Source organism: Sapajus apella, unplaced genomic scaffold, assembly GCF_009761245.1.
Source record: "Sapajus apella isolate SASKATOON/1434 unplaced genomic scaffold, GSC_monkey_1.0 scaffold7, whole genome shotgun sequence".
Classification (NCBI taxonomy): domain Eukaryota; kingdom Metazoa; phylum Chordata; class Mammalia; order Primates; family Cebidae; genus Sapajus; species Sapajus apella.
Genome location: NW_022436947.1, coordinates 43,163,014 through 43,178,821, shown reverse-complemented (window position 1 = coordinate 43,178,821; position 15,808 = coordinate 43,163,014). Strand labels below are relative to the sequence as shown.

Genomic DNA, 15,808 nt, shown 5'->3' with positions numbered 1-15,808 from the left:
GAGTCCCACCTTTCAATGTAACAGTTATATTCATAATCAAATCAGCTTTCTCTAACAAGGCTTGGCGTAATATGAAGAGTAGAAAACCACAATTACTTTTGCACCAACCTGATAGAATGAAAAGACTGTTCAATCCATCTAGGATTGAGGATCGGCAAAGTATCCTTTGTAATATCAAGGATATTTGAGAATTGTCTACAGTAGTTGAAGTATTTGAAACCGGGAACTTTGTTAGTTAGGCTCTGATAATGGTCAAGAAATAAGACTTCAAGGGAGTAGACATTTTTATATGGATAAAGTATAATTTTTTAAGGAACATTGAAGAAACAAGAAGTTGTAGTAAAGGACAGAAATTTAAGAAATTAAGTGTTCTGGGCGAAAACAAGTTAAAGGCATGAGTGAATGAGCTGGTTACTTAGATGGTGAAGAGTGAGTTTATGGAGTTTTACTAGTAAGGAGGAAATGAATCATTAGCAATTATTGACTGCTATGGTCCAGATCCTTTCTAGGCACTTTCCATATATTTCTAACACTATTTCTGTTCTGCAAAGTACATGTAATTGTTTTCACTGTACACATGAGAGAATGAAAGCCTGGAGACATTTGTTAATTTGCCCAAGCTCACACAGCTAGCAAAGAATTCAAACCCAGTTGTGTATAACATCATTGGTGGCTTCTCAGAAACTGCGACTTTAAATGACATGCCATATAACAGACCCAGTTTTACCAAGGACTAATTGATAGAAGCAAATGTGAAGTGTCTATGGCATATTTCTGGTCACAAAAATATCACTAAACTTTTACATAAGCACTAAAAACTTCTGTTATTAAACACTGAAATAAACATGAGCTATACAGCTAGTGCTCGACTTACGACCACGATTGGTTCCGACAGACCGGTCGTAACACGATTTGGTCGTAAGTTGAGTAGGCTATATGTACAGTACTGTGAAATGATGTTATAAAAATCTTTAAGTCGTATTTTATCATAATTTTCTTTCATTATTGTTATATATCATAATTTTCTTTGTTCATTTTATGCCATTTGTATCATCTCTACACCATTTTGTTTCTTATTTTTACATTCGTCAGGTTTAAGTAAAACACTGCAGTACAACTGGTTTAATATTTGCAAAACATACAAAATTACAAATCTACAGGTGCATAAAAGAATACAAAATACAGGTGTAAAAAATACCATAGGAAACATTTTCCCAATTGCAAAACATATCAAAATATATAAACATGTACGAAACATTTTATTGGCTGCTGGTGCTTGGCTGCGGATCGTTGATGTCGTCATCTGAGGCAGCAGTTGGGGTTACCGGAGTTGGTTTTTTCATAAACATGGTGAGCTTTGTCTGAATTGTATGTTTCTTTTTTTCTTCATAAATTTCACGATACGGACGAAACACATCGTGCGCCATCCGTTCAATCCTTGCAAATCGTTGGATGTTTGGGACCATTGCTTTGAAATGTATAGGAAGTTTATTGGGAGGGGTTTGATGAAGAATATCCAAGACACAAAACACAAATTGCTGTACCGAGTCTGGGATAACAGTTGAAATGGTGCACGTGGAGATGGTAGTGCTGCCGGAAGCTGGTCCGCACTGTTGTACGCCCAGCTGGGCAACGTTTGCGCTGCCAGACGCGGAGCAGTCGTGGCTAGCGATTGTGGTCGTAAAGTCGAATGGTCGTAAGTCACATAGGTCGTAAGTCGATCAATACCTGTACCTACATTTAAGAAAGATTAACATGAACGAGTAAGATAATTTTTTTTTTTTTGAAGTGAAGTCTCTCTGTCACCCAGGCTGGAGTGCAGTGGCGCGATCTTGGCTCACTATAACCTCTACTTCCTGGGTTCAAATGATTCTCCTGCCTCAGCCTCCAGAGTATTATTTACCTAATTATTCCAGCTCAGAGTGTTGGGTTGCCAGAACCTCTCCCAGAAGCTCAGGGTACAACATGGGAACCTACCCTGGACAGGACATCATCACATCACTGTGTGCACTCATGCCCCTACCCCACCTACTTGTCATGGGACAATTGAGACATTTCAGTTTACCTAATGTGCATATCTTTGGGATGCGGGAGGAAACTGGAGTACCCAGAGGAAACCTTTCCAAACGTGGGGAGAATGTGCAAACTCAACACAGATGGTGCTCCAGCCGGATATTGATTTTAGTTTCTGCTCATCAGTGATATAACAAAACGACACCATATAGAACGACATTATCTGAGGACCTGCTATATCTACAAAAATACTTGGTGTTCCCTTGCGTGTCCTCTCATTTGTTTAAAAGCTTACATCAACTCATCTGATCTTTACCGTGCACAGCTGAAACCAAGAAAGATTAAATGACTTCACCAAATCTTACACAGAGTGAGAGATCTGGGCTGGAATTCTTGTATTTCTGTTATCTAACTTTTAGGTGGCTACATCATGTTTCTCAGCTCTATAACATCTCAATAATCTTAGCCAAAATTTATTTGTCCATCATTTTTCCAGTTAAATCAAAGAAGTCTGTCCAGTTGACATGTAGCTATTATAACTAAGAAAGCCATATTAATGCTTTACTGGGGTCCCATAGTACCATTATATTTAAGTCCTTTAAAGTCAGCAACATCATTTATTTTGCTTGCCCTACCGCTTGTAACACCTACCTAGAGTGTAGTTTAGCTACTGAATAAAATTCAGAAATAACCTGCAGAATGTCTTTCCAGTGAATGGTTGCCCAGTGGAATGCCTCTTGATTTTTGAAATCCAATCTGCACAGACTAGACTGAGCCCTCACTAGATGTTTATGTTTCTTGCTTTGCTTTTTGCTGATGCTTATAAGGCACCTATTTACATTACATCTTCCAATCTCAATGTTTTTAACGAAACAACATGTGAGAAGTTTCTTGATTTACATTACCGTTAGTAGAACATCAGAATCATGTGGCGATGCCTTGAAATGTAGGCTGGGTCTCCACCAAGGAGATGTGCATGTTTTCTCCTGACATTGAAAGGCCAAATAGGGCCTATAGACACTGTCTGTTAACATCCTATTCATTGTATGAGCAGGAAGTGATGCTTGTAGCCCTTTACACCCTAATATATCGTTTGTAACATTTATCCACGCACCTTGGCATTGATAAGTGTATATTTTATTGTTTTATTTAGGTGGTTGAAAGCTGGTTGCGAGGGGTTTGGGTTGATACAAAAACACTGTTTTGTTTTTGTTTTTGTTTTGCTTAATAAATAATAGACTATCAGAATTTTCACTCAAAACATCAGATTTTTCTGAAGTACATTACTGCTTAAGTGGGAGATGCCTGTCCTGCTTGATATCATTTGTTAATGTGGTAAATGGAAAGCCGCAGATACACCATCACATTTCCTCTATTATATTACACACTGGAGCAGCAGCTTTATAGATTTCTAAGTCTAAAATAATTATAATGGTAGGAATTTGGGGCCAAACAGAAGAGATGATGAAACACTAAGTGCTGTGTTTACAGCCTCTTAAGTTACACTAAGGAGACTGATCCATATACCTATATGTACTGATACTCTCTACCACACTTAGCATTTTAATTTTTATGATATTTTGTTCTGATTAATATATTACTTAAAGGTTAGCAGTGAAGTGTTTTTAAACAACACTTTTTTTTTTTTTTTTTGAGAAGGAGTTTTGCTCTTGTCCAGGCTGGAGTACAATGGCGCCATCTCGGCTCACTGCAACCTCTGCCTCCCTGGTTCAGGCGATTTTTCTTGCCTCAGCTTCCTGAGTAGCTGGGATTACAGGTGTCCACCACCACGCCCGGCTATTTTTTTGTATTTTTAATAGAGATGGGGTTTCACCGTATTAGCGAGGCTGGCCTCTAACTCCTGACCTCAGGTGATCGGCCCGCCTCAGCCTCCCAAAGTGCCGGGATTACAGGTGTGAGCCACCGCACCGAGCTAGTAACACTTTCTGTGGTAAATCTCTCAGTGCTAGAGAGTACCTTTTCTTTCCACATTCCATGTGTCAGCACTAAATGGCTATTTGAACAGAGGTGCTTTTTAAAAAAATGTAGTCGTCAAATACACCTTTAAGATAGAAAGCACAATTAGTGGTATAGGACACCTAATTCTTTAACGGAAGGGTCAGACAAGGAAAGGTTTGGGGCAGCAGTGATAGGCTCTGTCTTTTAAGGGACGTCTTTTGGAAATAAGATTCTTATACTCAATCTTGAGTTGGCTGTAGGATCCAAAAGCAGTATCTAAAGTATAATTTGTGTTCTGGTAATACAGCATGGGAGAAGGGGAGTGCTGGGTTTGTAATTAACTTTGAGCAAAATGAGAATTAATTCAAGTGACTTGCAAAACTCACACAGGCAAAAACTGCATAATAAGCCTAGTATAAAATGTAAATGTGAGGCTCTTATTAAGAAATTATTAGAATTTCACCATGGCAGCATCAGAGAATGAAAGCAATCATGAGATCCTTCTGAATGTGGAGTCCTCACTGAGTCTTTCAGCCCCGTCTGACTACACAGGTCTCCCAGGCACCAAAGCTGGCTGATCCTGTGCGTAGGTTGTTAGTGGTAGAGCTGGAACCAGAACTTTGTATTCTTAGCTACTTGTACAACGTTCTTTCTACGGTGATAGTCATCAAACTTTACTTGGGGATTTGAGAGTCTATGAAATCCTTGATGATTGTTGAAAGATAATTCCTAAGTGAGGTAAAAAAAAAAAAATTCATGTCATTTCACTTTTTTTTTTTTAACAAAATAGCAAGTTTGCCTCAACAGATATACTGATATACTCTGATCTGAATGTGCTGGTTAATAGTGTTTTGGATAAAAATAAATAGAGAAACAGTGCTGATCCAAGGCCACCCTCTTTGATTCACATAATGGAATCTTTAAAGAGAACTTCATGGTATCCCATAAATTCAAAGACAATCTGATGAAGTGATGTTTGCTAACATTAACATTTAGCCGTTTATGGAGTTAACTAGAAGTGGTGTTCTGATTCCTGAATGTTTATTTTTAATCTCTTGATGTTTAGTTTTCCTTTTTCCTTGTTAACCCCTTATTATCTCCCCAGAGAATAAAATAAACCCTAACCCTTCTTCTTTTGCTAACTTTTACTGAATGACATGAAAGCAGACACCTGTTGTCATATGCCCAAAGCCATCCTGGCTTTTTAATATACACAGGTATTCTTTGGATCTATTCTTCGTAATTTTTTAAAGCTTCTAAAGTCAAAAACTGCATTTGCAAGATAAGTTTTCCCTGATTTCTTTAAAATCTCCAGACACAATTTACCATTAGAATGATGAAATGCTCTGTCTCTTTATTTAAAGTATCATGGATCATAAATCTTTTTAAAATTCATTTTCATTGATTTTTTTTGAGACAGGGTCTTACTCTGTCACCTAGGCTGGAGTGCAGTGGTGCTATTATGGCTCACTGCAACTTTGACCTCCTGGGCTCAAGCAGTCTTCCTGGGCCAAGTAGCTAGGACCACAGACACATGCTACCATGCCTGGCTAATTTTTAAATTTTTTTTTGTAGAGGCAGGATCTTCCAGTGTTGCCCAGGCCAAAGTACTGGGCTTATAGATGTGAGCCACCATGCCCAGCTCAAAATCATAAATCTTGATGGAATTTTAGAATTTCAGTTTTCTGGTCTTTTCATCTCATAGAGTTGAATGTCTGAGCCACCAAAGTGAGGGATTTAGCTGTTCTTTTCTCAAATACTTTTAGTGATTAAGATTCCACAATTGTAAAACCCCATATTGTTGCTTAGCTTGTTTTTGTTTTTGTTTTTTTTTTTGAGATGGACTCTCTCTCTGTCACCCACACTGGAGTGCAGTGGCATGATGTTGGCTCACTGCAACCTCCGCCTCCCAGGTTCAAATGATTCTCCTGCCTCAGCCACCCGAGTGGCTGGGATTACAGGCACTTGTGACCATGCCCAGCTAAGTTTTTTGCAGTTTTAGTACAGACAGGGTTTCACCGTGTTAGCTAGGATAGTCTTGATCTCCTGACCTCGTGATCCGCCTGCCTCGGCCTCCCAAAGTGCTGGGATTACAGGTGTGAGTCACCGCATTCGGCCACCTTGGTTTTTAAGTGATGATTCCTAACATTAGTGTCCTTGTCTAATTTAAACCTGTTTTCTTTTCTCTCTTCTGTGTACACTAAAATTTCACTGGCATTCTTTTTAGAAGGATATCTCATTTTGTGTGTATGTGTATTATCATCAGTTCATCACAGCTTAGTGTTCTTGGCACATAATGATGGCTTTCAGTTGCTGAGATCATTATTGCCAGTCATTGTGGGAAGCGCTTTACACACAGTATCAAATTTCATCTTCAGAATAACCTTATGAGGAAGATATGCTATTGTGTTCGAAGATAAGACACAGTCTTCTTATAATCTGTAATCTTCTGTTACATTTTGAGGCAAAAGCCATCTCACTTTTTTTTTTTATAAGACTCTATTTTATTTTATTATTTTATTTCTTTTTGTGAGACAATCTTGCTCAGTCACCCAGGCTGGAGTGCAATGGTGCTGTCTTGGTCCACTGCAATAATTTAAACAAATCAAAAATTGTTGTATGAGGTGAGAAGGAAAATTTTCTTAAGTGTTCACTATCTAGAGAAAAACTACCTTTTAAAGTTTGGTGACTACCCTTTAGAACAATTGTATGTGTGTTTGTGTGTGTGGGGGGTGTGTGTGTGTTTGTGACTTATCAGTATTTCATGGAGTTTTTTTTTTTTTTAAATGGAGTCTTGCTGTCACCCAGGCTGGAGTGCAGTGGCATGATCTCAGCTCACTGCAACCTCTGCCTCCTGGGTTCAAGTGATTCTCATGCCTCAGCCTCCTGAATAGCTGGGACTACAGGCGTGTGCCACCATGCCTAGCTAATTGTTTTTGTATTTTTGGTAGAGACAGGGTTTCACCATGTTAGCCAGGATGGTCTCGATCTCCTGACCTCGTGATCTGCCTACCTCGGCCTCCCAAACTGCTGGGATTACAGGCATGAGCGACCGTGCTCAGCCTTCATGGAGATTTTGATGTGACAGCATATTAACTTACATAAAACCTGTTTACTAAATTTATAGTATTCAATTTTGTGAATGTATTATTTACTTAGCTATCTCCTACTGATAGTTTATTTTTTATATAGGCGATATGAATACTGTGTATATCATATCTTTACACATATGAGAAAACTTTTGATTGCTTTATTATACTTAAGTTATGTAAGTGAAATTGTTATGTCTAAAAGCATATGGGGCTCAGGTGGGTGGCTCACTCCTGTAATCTCAACATTTTTGGAGGCTGAGACAGGAGGATTGCTTGAGGTCAGGAATTTAAGATCAGCCTTGGCAATATAGCAAGACACTATCTCTACAAAAAAAAAAAAAATTCGTCAAGTGTGGTGGCATGTGCCTGTAGTCTCAGCTACTCAGGAGACTTAAGACAGGAAGACAACTTGATCCTGGAAATTCAAGGCTATGGTGAGCTATGATGGTGCCACTGCACTCCAGACTGGATGACAGAGTGAGAACCTGTCTCTCTCAAAACCACATATGGGGCATTATTTATTATTTGGTTTTTTATTATTTATTATTTCAATTTTAACAAAATTGAAATCTTTAATTCTTCCATTCATTCCTTCTGTCTTTCTTTATTTTTAAATAATAGAATTTCTAACAGACTTAAATAACAGTGACCATGTTACCTTTAACCCAGTATAATAAGTTAAATATGGTTCTGTAAGTAGAACTTAATTTTAAATGCTAGGTATATTTTTAATTATTATAATAATGTCAAAAACTCATACTTTTCTCTGCAGATTAGTGCCTTTGTTGTTGGCAACATAATCGGTTCAAAATTAACAGGCTGGTTGGGGCAAACATCTGTCTTCCAGATTTATTAAAAAAAAGAAAAAAATTCCGCCTCAGAGTTGCAGTTACTGATTCCAGATAACAGCTCATATGCTCTATCTTGCATGTATTATCCAGCCACAGGCAGCATGCCAACAGGCCGCAGTGTGGATGAGTGTTCCTGCTGTTGGCAGTCCTTGTATTCTAGGGCAGCTGACACTGTCAAGGCCCCAGTTAAGAGCAAACACCAAGCTGTGTCTTGACAGCCGAGACATTAGTGACAAAAGACCGTCTACTCCTTCTCTGGTTAATTTATGCATTTAGTCTCAGGACTCATTACTCCCCAATTACAGCTACTCCTATAAATGTTGATCTGTTGTGAACCAGTCACCCCTCACTGTTAACACTGTTTTTTCTGAGAAATTCTAGGTCCGTCAACTTAAAGGTCTAATCATCATTTTCTACAAGAGGGCTTAGAGAGAATTTATTGCCCTATATATTACTGCCTGTCCCATTTTTTTTTCTAGCAAACAACATAATGTGGTCTCTTCAACAAGAAAATAATTAAGTAAATCATCAAGTGTTATATTTATGTGCTCAGAACATAAAATCCTTAAAATGTGGATTTTCAAATAGCCATTTTTGCTTGTCATTGATAGTAACAAGTTTGACTCTTGCAGAAATGTTCATTTTCATTAAATGACTGCACACATCCACTTCTACCTCGCAAATGGGCATTTTTTTAGTTTACGTAAAAACAAATGAATGTGTAATTTTTGATGTCTTTATTAACAACCATATTTTGACTCAAAAATTGTGTCCATTGAAATGAACTTACTCCTCACAATTTCTCAGTAGAGAGTAATTATGTTTTTAGTTTAAATATTAAAATGTTCTAAAAATATCAAATATCTTATATGAGACCTTACAGTAGAAGGTCTTAATAACAATTTTTAAGTACTTATGATATGCTAGACACTGTGCTAAGGACTTTTTTGCATTTGCTTATTTAATCCTTACAACATACTTCTATATTCGGTATTGATAGTCTCAATTTTATAGAGATATTTTGCCCAAGTACAAATATTTGTATCCAGATCCATTTAATTCCTAAGCTTTATGGCAGCGTATCTCTTCACTCTGCCGTGCACTTCTTATATGTCAGGCACTCTGCCTGGTGTTTTACATAGATCATTCCATTTAATTCTTTCTTCTCTGATTTCCCCTCTTCCTACTCATTCTCTTCTTCCTCTCCCTTTTCCTCTGTTCCTTCCTCTTCCTCTTTCTCTTGCTTTTCCTACTCATCATCTTCTCATTATTACATAATGTGATAAGGCAAAGAAGTATAGAATGAAAAAGTTCAGTATATTATCTGAGGTCACGTGGTTCTAGGTTGGCCTTTTTGTTTCAAAATGAGATTATGTATTACTGTGTTTTATTTTACATCAGATATGCTATATAAAAGAAGCAATAATGATAGCTTAATTTAATTACAATTTATGTAAAAGGAGAGACGGATTGAAAGAGAAGAAAGAAGGCATGGAGAAGAACAAAGGAGAGGGGACCTAGCCTTTTTATTCTCTAGACTTACTTGCATTAAATATTTACATAAAATGCTTGGGAATTTGGTAATGGAGACAGAGATTATAACATGCACAAGTTTTATTAAGCTCACGGTAATTACTTAGGCTAATATATGTGAAAAACAACAATTTTAGAGTATCTACAAGCCACATGCTGTGCTGGGGCTTTTATGCCCATAAGTGGGTATGTTTTAGGAGTGTTTTGGGGAAACTCTGGTCTAGATATTACAGCATATATAGTTGCATAAAGATCAAAATTAATTAGAATAGTTTTTATTTCTGAACCTGAGGTTTGATAGCATGCAGACATTCGCTTTTTTAATTAGCAATGAGACCAGCAACCTTTCAAAAAAATTACGCTGCTCTGTTGGTATTTCAAGAAGTGATTTTTGCTAGCTTCTAAAGCATAGGTTGTAGGCAATTGAAAAGTGAAGTATACCATTTGAAGTTCTACGCATAAGGCATGCTTAATTAACCAACTTTTAATTACAACTAGTGAGAAATGGAGGGGATATATGTACTTAAAAGACAAGACCTCTTACTCAATTAAAGGAAATAGGAGAGAGGCATCATATGAGAGGGCAAATTAAACCATGGAGGTCAGCTGAGTTGATCTAGTAGCGTACAAAGAGCTTGGGAAAACTCTTTGGATTTTTATTCTTCATTACATTTACAGATGTTTAATGTATTCACCGTCATTCTTTTCCCCCAAATAACTGTTTATTGGAGCTTTATGATTATGCAAATGAAGCTATCTTTCGGGGATTGCTCTTTCTTTAATTTTAATGATGCCAAATGTCTGGTAGTCATCTGGCGAGGAAAATCAGGGCTGCTTGCTGTTGCTGTGCTGCGATGATCAAATTTCTCTTCTAAACGGTAGTCTCCAGTCCTTAGCTGACATTTCATACCAATTGCCCTGACACTGTTGGAGGCTAAATCAGCATATTAAGAAGCAGCAAGTGGCACCTAATGCCTGCCCTGAGAAAAGTTACTAGGTTTTAGTTACTGCAAAGATTCTCAGCTGCTCCTCCTTAAGTATTTTAGTCGTGCTCACTGATTTGAAACAACATTTCTCAGCTGCATAGAAGGCATACTGAATAAATACTGGAAGGAGGACAGTTTAAAGACTTAAAAGCAGTCTCTGTCAAGGCAGGCCATACTTTTCCTCTCAGCCGTACACACACAGGGGAATTATCCCTATGATCTGCCTGTGTTTTAAGCTGCTGCATAAGTAGGCATCCATTACAGAGGAAGCTGGCAGTGTATATTTTTGTTGTGTTTTTGTGACAGTTGTAATTTCCCATTTCTCCATTTAGTGACAGCATTTAAAAAAGGAAATGTATGTACTTTAAGAAGCAGTGAGCCCAAAAGACTTCTAGGTACTCTTGGTAGCTTATCTAAATGCAGAATCACGTGTGTGGTACCCTTGATGTTTACGCATTGGGTAATGTTCAGCTAACATTAACCAATGAAAGACTAGGGTCTGCGTAATATATCTTTGATGCCATTTGTACATCTTTTTTTAATTTGCTTTGTAGTGTTAAGAGTGTATTACTGAATCAGATTGATATGGTTTGGCTGTGTGCCTGCCCAAATATCACCTTGAATTGTTATAATCTCCACGTGTCAAGGGTGGGACCACGTGGATTGAATTGAATTGTGGGGGTGGTTTCTCCCATACTATTCCTGTGGTAGTGAATGAATCTCACAAGATCTGAAGGTTTTATAAATGAGAGTTCCCCTGCACAAGCTGTCTTGCCTGTCGCCATTTAAGTCATGACTTTGCTTCTCCTTTGCCTTCCACCATGATTGTGAGCCATCCCCAGTCAGGTGGAACTGTGAGTCCACTCAACCTTTTTTCTTTACAAATTATCCCGACTTGGGTATGTCTTTATTAGCAGCATGAGAACAGACTAATACACAGATATTTTGATTTATATGTTAGCTACTGTTTTGATAGCTTTAGTTTTCTTTTCTTTCAGATGGAACATGATTCTGTTATGTTTGGTTCTCATCAGTGAGTGAAAAAACTTAGAAGCATGTCTCATTTTAAGGGACCAAATTGTTCTCTTTGTGAGAATTTGGGAGTGGTGAGAGAAAGGGGAGTTAGAGTTAGAACCAGCAAGGGTAAAAATATTTGATATATATTTTTTTCAATTTCAATCAGAGAAGAAATAATTTTATTAATGTTTATAAAGGCAATTAGTAATGAAAGGAAATAATTGAGTTGTCAAGGACATATACCCAGGTACAAACAAGCAGTATTCAGTGAGAGACTTTAGGAAAACTTCTGTCCTGTCAGTTATTAAAACAGTGTTAAATATTGTTAAAACAGTTACTTTAAATTCTTAAGTAGTTACTATATAAAATAATTAAAACCACATTATTTATTATCTTTATCTCAGGAATTCTTAGTGACTGTATTTAAAGTGTATATAGGTTTTAAAACATAAGCAACTTATCATTTGTCAAGTAAAATATATATTAGATTTTTTTTTTTTTTTGGTTGAATTTTTTGGTAACTGGAGTTCCCATACTATAAAGCAAATATTATTAAAAAAAAAAAAAAAAAAACTACCTGGTGACATTAATCTAAGGAATTAATTTTAGCTTCTACCCAGTATTTGCAAAATGTAGGCAGTGATTAAAATTTCTTAAGGAAAAAATTATTACGTTCCATTTTGATTAATACTTCTGTTAGTGAGCGTTAGTTGATGTACACTGTGCATAGAATTTGTTGTGTGGTGAAACACAGTGTTTTTCTTATCTATTATTCAGGATTTATTTTTCTCAAATTCCAATTTCCTCCCCTTCTTTATGTTATCAGTGGAAGATGACATTTTTAATTTGAATGTAGCAGGTGAAGTTTTAAAAATCTATGTTTTAGTATTATCTTTCCTGATTTTTTTTTCTGGCATACCTTTCTTTCCCTTTATTGGCAACATTTTCAACTTTCTTTTAGTGGTGTTTCTTTCAAGCAATATGTAGCTTTTAATTTTTGATGCAATGTGGTAATTTCTGACTCTTAATGAGAAAATTCAATCCATCGATGTTTAGTTTAATGACTGAAAACCTTGTTTTTATTTCTTCCATCTTACTGTTTATTGTTTTACAAAATTGCTGCCTTTTTTTCTTATAGTATTTCTTTCCATCTTTGTACATAATCATTTGAAAGTTGTGCTTTTCAAATTCATCATGGTTTCTATTCTTTCTTTAGTCTTTTAATATTTCTACTATTTAAATATGGTATCAGCTATTTTGCAAGTTAAGATGCACTGTATCTCTACATTGATGCTCCTTTCTCCCTACTTCTCTTGCCCTCCTCAATCCAATTGATAGAACTTTAAGAGGCATATTTTTTCTTTTCTTTCTTTTTTTTTGAGACTCTGTTGCCCAGGCTGCAGTGCAGTGGTACAATCTCAGCTCACTGCAACTCCTGCTTCCCGGGTTTCAAGCAATTCTTCTGCCTCAGCCTCGCAAGTAGCTGGAATTACAGGCGCCTACCACCACGCCCAGCTAATGTTTTGTATTTTTTGGTAGAGACTAGGTTTAACCATGTTGGCCAGGCTGATCTTAAACTCCTGACCTAAAGTGATCTGACCACCTCGACTTCCCAAAGTGCTGGGATTACAGGTATGAGGCACCACACCCACCCAGAGACAAATAATTTTTATTAGAATTTCCTTGATAGTGTCTTTCTTCTGTTTCAAGAGTACTTTTTGCATTATCATCTGATGTATATTTTTATCTTCTGGGCCGCAGTCCTGTCCATCGGCACTTTGTTCATGATATCCCATTGTCTTTGGTCCCCTAAGCTTCAGATGAAATGTCCAGGGCTAGTATCATTGTTCTTTGCTTTCATTGCAACATATTTGTTATGTCTTAGAACTTATAAGACCTTTATTCTCAGAATTCAAGAATTTTACCAGGATATACCTAGTCGAGGGTCAGTTCTCATCCACCCACTTTACAACTCTATGAGCCGCTATGATCTTCAGACATGGGCTTTTTTCCAGCTGAGAAGCTCTTTTTTCCTAGTACATGGTTAGAGTTTCCTTTTGGAATATTTTACTATTTGCATGGTAAGTTGATATCCTAAATCTTTTCACATCTTTTAGCTTTTCCTTTAATATATCTATTTTTTTAATTTTTCTATAGTTTGAATTTTTTTGCATTTGAACTTCCTGGCCGTTAATTTGGATATCCACAAGGATTACCCTCTCCCTTTAAATTCACCTGCTTAATTATTTACTGTATTCTGAAACCCGTGATTAGATTTGATTTTTTTCCTTGCATTCATTTTGGTTTTGTTCATGAATTTCTCCATCTCCTTTGTATGTTCTCTTTCAATGAAGTATATTCTAATTATTCTACCTGATCTATTTTCTAAACTTGTAATTTTTATCTGTTCTTCCTGGGGCTATACTCTGGTGCCATAAATATACCCAGTGCAGGAATACTGCAGGGATTGAAAGGCAAAGGATTGGGCCCGTGTTTTAACAAAGCTTGCAAACAGTCTTCCTTGACTTACTGTCTCCTGGCACGTTCTGAGATTCAGGAGCAGGGAAAACTCTTCCTCACCTACTGAGTTCTTTCTTTTTTTCATTTTTTCTTTTTTCCTTCCAGATTCATTTATTAAAAAATATAATTTTATACTTATGGAAAAGTTGCAAGGTCATTAAAACATACTGCCACATCTGATTCACCCATATTTCCCCAAGTTCACATTTGACCACATGTGCTTCAATATCACCCTTCCCCTCTGTCACTGTCCCCCTCCCACATACACACAAATTCTTTTTATGAGCCACTTGAGGACATTGCTGAAATCATCTTTTTTGGCTTTTTGAGATCAGATGAATCTCACAGGGGCCTGTATCTAATTTGGAGTAGGGTTGGGGACAACAGATAGTAGATGCTAACACTTCCTGGATCTTCCACTTTTCAGTCCCCATAAGTTTCCGTATCAGTTCCAGTACATTGTTATGCCCCTTTGGGGAAATATACCCCATAGGGTTTTTCCCCCTTGGATCTTGTTGCAGGTTGAGTTGTAGTCCTTTCTCCTTCCCCACCCAATTCATATATTAGAGTCCTGACTCTCAGTACCTCAGAATGTAACTGTATTTGGAAATCGGGTTTTTAAAAAGGCAATTAAGTTAATTGACGTCATTAGGGTGGGCCATCATCTAATATAGCTGATGTCCTTGTAAGAAGAGGAGATTATGATACAGACCCACACACAGGGAAGACCACGTGAAGACACAGGGGTAAAACCGAGGAAAGAGTTCCTCAGAAAAAAAATGAACCCTGCTGAGGACCTAGGACTTGTAGCATCCAGAACTGTGAAAAAAAAAATAATAATAAATTTATGTTGTTTAAATCACCTACTGCATGATACTTTGTTATGACACCCCTTGGCAAACCAATACAGATAACAGTAAAACCAATGCCCAGAAGTTCCAGCAGGTGATTTATTCAGCAGAAGCAAATAGTGTGATTGATTGAGGAGAAGCAAGGAGATAGGAGCAGAGAGCAAAGGAGACATATTTAGGTCACCATGCTGCCAGAATCTTCTCCCACCAAGTGAAATTCCATTCATTAATTGGCAAAATGGTGCATGTTTACTGTTCATTCCAACCACGTGAAAAATACTTAGAATGTAAACATTTTCATGGTTTTAAGCAAAATACAAATCTATCTAATTTTAAATTACCAATATGTATTTTAGGTTTTATTAAATAGTTGGAAGCTATAAACTGTTTAGCCTTGTCATTAATCAGTAGAAAAGCATTGCTTAAAGTTAAATAAGGGAAATATACAAATCTGTGTCTGCTAAAAACTTTCCTATAAAAAGATACAAATTCCTGTTCGAATATATTTGTGGACGTTCTTCCTTCTCCATTGATTATCTACCAGTGTATATGTTATATAAGAAGATAACATGCTGGGTTGTGCGCTTTGGCTTACACCTGAATCCTAGCACTTTGGGAGTCCGAGATGGGCGGATTACTTGAGGTCAGGAGTTCGAGACCAGCCTGGCTAAACATAGCGAAACTCGGTCTCTACTAAAAATACAAAAATTAGCTGGGTTTGGTAGCAGGCACCTGTAATCTCAGCTACTTGAGAGACTGAGGGAGGAGAATCACTTGAACCCAGGAGGTGAAGGTTGCAGTGAGCAGGATTGCACCACTGCACTCCAGCCTGGGCAACAGAGTAAGATTCCATCCCCTCCCCTCCCCCCCCCCCAAAAAAAAAAAGAAAAGAAAAAAGAATAACATTTAGAGCAGCAGAGACAAAGCTATTTGTCCCTGTTTTTTTTTTTTTAACATTAGAGTATGATATAGGATGGTAAAACATA

The 15,808-nt window shown here is 37.2% G+C and overlaps 1 protein-coding gene across 9 annotated transcripts in view; it reads left to right on the top strand.

The window, feature by feature from the left end:
* CACNA2D1 (calcium voltage-gated channel auxiliary subunit alpha2delta 1) overlaps window positions 1-15,808 on the top strand; it is a 487,462-nt gene that overhangs the window by 110,451 nt on the left and 361,203 nt on the right. The gene's annotated exons all lie outside the window — the stretch shown is intronic.